This window comes from Microtus ochrogaster, chromosome 16, assembly GCF_000317375.1.
Source record: "Microtus ochrogaster isolate Prairie Vole_2 chromosome 16, MicOch1.0, whole genome shotgun sequence".
In the NCBI taxonomy this organism is placed as follows: Eukaryota; Metazoa; Chordata; class Mammalia; order Rodentia; family Cricetidae; genus Microtus; species Microtus ochrogaster.
This window is the reverse complement of record NC_022018.1, coordinates 56,471,405-56,476,544: the sequence shown is the minus strand read 5'-3', so window position 1 is coordinate 56,476,544 and position 5,140 is coordinate 56,471,405.

Here is a 5,140-nt window from a genome sequence, read left to right as displayed (position 1 = left end):
TGAACTCAGGACCTCTGGAAGAGCAGCCAGTGCTCTTAACCTCTGAGCCATCTCTCCAGCCCCTGTGAAGCACAGTTTTAAAGAAAATAAGCATCTAAACATAAGATGAATTCTATGCATGATGTAATTAATATTAAAAGAACATTAAAGGAAGTTTTTTGGCACATGCTGCAATGTGAGTGAGCCTTGAGAAAACAATGCTGAGTAAAAGAGAGAAATCATGATGAGCTATGGTGGCACATGACTTCAACCCCAGCATGCAGGAGGCAGAGGCAGGTGGATCCCTGTGAGTTTGAGGTCAGCCTGGGCTACAGAGCAGGTTCCAGGAGAGTTAGAAATGCATACAGAGAAACCCTGCTGTAAAATAATCCTTCTGCATACTGTGAATATGCATGACTCTCATTGGTGAATAAGGAACCTGATTGATTTATAGCAAGGCAGGATAAAGTTAGGTGGGACAATCAAACTGAGGGTACTGGGATGAAGAAGGGCAGAATGAGGGAAGATGCCAGCCGGCCACCAAGGAAGCAGGATGTGTAGAAAATAAGGTAACAAGCCACGAGCCATGTGGCAAAGCATAAATAAGAAATATGGGTTAATTTAAATGTAAGAGTTAACTAGTAACAAGCCTGAACTATTGGCCAAGCTTTTATAAGTAATATTAAGCCTCTGTATCAGTTATTTGGAAGCAGGAGGTTTGGACAGAACTGTCTACAAAATCCTGTCTTGAAACATCAAAAAAATTATTCACAAAAATACATATACTATATGCATATACACATGTTTTGTATATCCATATACTATTTGCATATTCATATATGTATATATACATATATATGTAAAATATATGGAGCAATCAAGTTCATAGCAACAGAAAATGGTATACTGACTGTCATGGCTCAGGGAAGCAGGGAAGATGCTCCTAGGGTTTAAGTGTGAGATGGCAAGAGTTCTGGAAATGCCTTGCACAAACATGAATGTATTTAATACTACTGAAATATATACTATAAGGTTAATATACCGAATGCTGTGCCTATTTTACTAGTTGTATTTATTTGTTTGTTTGTTTGTTTTAAGACAGGGTTTCTGTGTAACAGTTTGGTTGCCCTGAAATTTGCTCTGTAGGCCAGGCTGCCTTGAACTCAGAGATCTGCCTACCTCTGCCTCCCAACTGTTGAGATTAAAGGCATGAGCCATCACTGCTCAGCTTACTAGTCATCTTTAAATGCCCTCCCCAAGAAGTTGGTCTTGGGAGATTTCAATACCTCTAACCCTACTTCATTCTTCAATGGTCCTAACCTCATCTTTACACCAGGTCCTCCACTGTAACTGAGTACCAGGTTCCAATACTGCTGTAACCAAGCCTCTCTAGTCTTGATTGAAAATTCTTACAAGTTGACCTTGAATTGAACATCTGCTTCCCAAAAGGTGAATGCATACCATATGAGACTATCACTTCCTTAAAACTCCTCAAATCTAACACTTCCATAGGAATCTTGCATAGCTTTGTGGATACCCGTCGTCTGTCAGTTCCTGTAAGGTGATTGGATAAATTAGGGCTGATGTTTGAAGTCCTTGGACTGTTCCTCTTTAACCTTATAATGCAATGTTGAGATTGGTTCTTTTTAAACTCCTGTCTAAATCTGCATATTTCTATGATCTGTTTTAATAAGCTTTCCTAAGACTTGTATCTTGGCACTCATATTAGCAACTTTCTTAGGGCTAAAACAAGAACAGTCAAACTGATAATGTTTATAATTCACATTATGTAAATCCCTTCTAAGTTAATTATCTTCTCATATAATTGTTCCATTTAAACCATTCATTGTGTAATCACACAGAGACCTAACTCCCTTCATTGTAATATTGTTTCCAATTTTTTCAACGTGGGGAAAAATGTTCTCTCTTTTTAACTTTTTTTAAATTCCCCCCTTTAAGAATTCCCAATTGTCTGACCTAATCTATTGACAATGGAGATGAAGATGATGAAGTATGAGCCTGACCGCTGCTTCATAGAACTGTAGAAGCCAGAGCCGATAGTCAAGACAGTGACTTAGTTTGGCAGAAGCCCATGGAGGGAGTCCAGGAAAAGCCCACAACCCACCAAGAGAAGGAGCCCACTGTCTGAAAAATGCACACAAGGGATTGTGGGGAAGAAACGCGCAGCGGGAGCTGCTTAAATCCAGACACAACTGATAGTGAGGATCTAACTCCAGCAGTGTTTGGAGCCCAAGTACCTGTGGAGTTTTTCTGTAGAGAGGCTACAACAGAAAAACCCAGACCAGCTCAGAGGGCTTGGGGGGGGGGGGGCGGAGAACCCAGCCAACAGGGTGTTGACTCAGGCCTTGTGCAGCTCTGGCCTTTGTCAGCAGCTGCAAAGTCACAGGGAAGTGGCTTTTTCGTGAGTTTGTGCCCCACGTTGGGTGCCAGATGAAGACTGATTCTAATTAGTCTTAATAATAAAAACCTGGAGTCAGATAGTGGGGTAAAAGCTAGTGGCTAGCTGCACCCGATGATCTTCAGGCAAGCTTTGTTTGTCAGAACACAAAGTATCACTACAGGAACTCTCACCATACCTGGCTGTCCTGAACTTGCTCTGTAGACCAGGCTGGCCTCCATCTCAGACATTCTTCTGCCTCAGCTTTCTAAGTTCTGGGATTAAAAGCACACCCTGCTATGCCAGGTCAGACGACTTCTTCTTCTTCTTCTTCTTCTTCTTCTTCTTCTTCTTCTTCTTCTTCTTCTTCTTCTTCTTCTTCTTCTTTTCTTCTTTTCTTCTTCTTCTTTTCTTTTTTTTTAATATAAGCTATTTAGCCTTAGGTATTTAACAGGACCAGTACACCACTGCAAACCATAGACCCGTATCTATTTATTAACCTATTTAACCACTCAGTTAACTAATTAATTTAGATAGGGCCTGTCTATGTAGCCCTGGCTGTCCTTGAACTCACAGAGATCTGCCTGCCTTTGTCCTGGATGCTGGGCTCAAAGGTGTGCGCTACCATGCCTGGCTAATTTTAGGACTTATTGTTCATCCTCAAGCACATACACACATCATGACTTCCAACTCCAGCACCGGCCTGTCAGTCACTAAATTGTCATCTCAGTTATCAGACTGACTGTCATGGTATTACAGTACTTGTGCTCAAGTAATCTTGGTCTTAATTGTTGTGAAATAATCTCTTTGTATGCTGAGCTGAAGATGTGCCTTAGCCAAGCTTCCCTCTGATTGGTTTACTAAAAAGCTGAATGGCCAATAGCTAGGCAGGAGAGGTTAAGTGGGACTTAAGAGAGAGAGAGGGACTTAAGAGAGAGAGAGAGAGAGAGAGAGAGAGAGAGAGAGAGAGAGAGAGATGGCTCAGTGGTTAAGAGCATTGCCTGCTCTTCCAAAGGTCCTGAGTTCAATTCCCAGCAACCACATGGTGGCTCACAACCATCTGTAATGAGATCTGGTGCCTTCTTCTGGCCTGCAAGTATACACGCAAGCAGAACACGTTATATATAATAAATAAATAAATAAATGCTGGTTAATTAAGTTGTAATTAAGATAAAAGCCTAAGCTAAAGGCAAAGCTTTCATAGTTAATATCAAGACTCTGTGTTGTTATTTGTGAGTTGTCGCTCCAAAGACAAGTCTGACTACACTCAAGGGCTCCAAACACAGGAGCAGTGATGCTTGTAACTTTACTACAATGCATAGTATAATTAATTATAGTATAGTTAATTATAGTATAGTTAATTGTATTTGGTCTTACTCTCCTGTTATTGCTGTTTTGTTTTTTTGTTTTTGGTTTTTTTTTCCCCCCTAAATTACACGTGTGTATCTGTGTGTGTGTATGGACAAATGAGTGTGGGTGCCCTCCTTCTGGGGCCACGAGGTTGTCACACATCCAGTGTGCATGATGGGACTTGAACGCAGGTCGTTCAAAAGCAGTGTACAATCATAACTACTGAGCCATCTCTCCAGTCCCTTGCTTACTTAGTTAAAAAGAAACATATACGTTACCATAGCATTTATCCCACAAAACAACATTTTATACAGGTGGAGGGGTTACTACGCTACAGATTTCAGGCATCCACTCAGGTCTGGGAATGGCAAAGCATAGCTCCAGAGACTGCACTGTTCTAGACAGCAGAACCTGCCAGTCCACTTCAACAGCAGCACATGAAACTGGAGTCTATCAGAAGAAATTTGTCAGAATGTTCTGTCAATTCTGAGCTCTGAAGCACTGAACTACCTCAGGGCTTCCTGTGTGACAAGGAAGTACTCTGCCCTTGAACTATGTCCCCTTCCTTTGGTTGTCTGAGACAGGGCTCCCGCTAGCCTGGAACTAGAAACCGAATTCTGACTCTGAACTCACCAACCTCTCCCTTGGTTCCTACTCCTGGTGGCTCTATCATTTTTTAAAGGCCACCTTATCTTGGTCACACTAAAGACGTGACGGTTACGACGGTAATCAACCTGAGTCTCCTAATTATCTGATAGCGACACTGACGTCTGTCCGATAGCACCCAAGGGTAAGGAACACACTTGGAAGCAGAAGTCGGAGACCATCAATGTAAGTTGGAGGACAGTCTGGTGTACAAAATGAATTTCAGGTCAAGGCAACTACTTAATGAGGCAGTGTTTCAAAGAGCCAGAAATAGGTCAGGAGAGATAGCTGCTGGATAAAAGCACTTGCCATCAATCCTGATGGTCCTAAGAGGCACAGCGTGGAGGGAAAGAACTCATGTCCTCTGACCTCCACATACATCCAAGTGGTGTTCACACACATACACACACACACACAAACACACACACACACTTGAAACAATAAAATGAGATGAATAAAATATGATCACTTTTAAATTTTGATTTACTTCTTCATAGTTAAAGTTCCAGATTCACTCCTGGCTGATGCTATCAATATAAATTCCATATCTAACTACCAGGAAGTTTCAAAGTTCCACTGGTCAAAGCATAAAACAGACTTCACTTGAAACTTAAAAAAAAAAAAAGTTTGTTCCATGTGCCTGTATGTTTCTCCCCCACAAAAATGGGTGGAGATGACATTTTAACAATTAAACGCTTAACTGTTAAATATTTCTAATTCTCTAATTGTCCTTAAAGTCCCCTGCCGCAATACCACTATTAAAAAAAA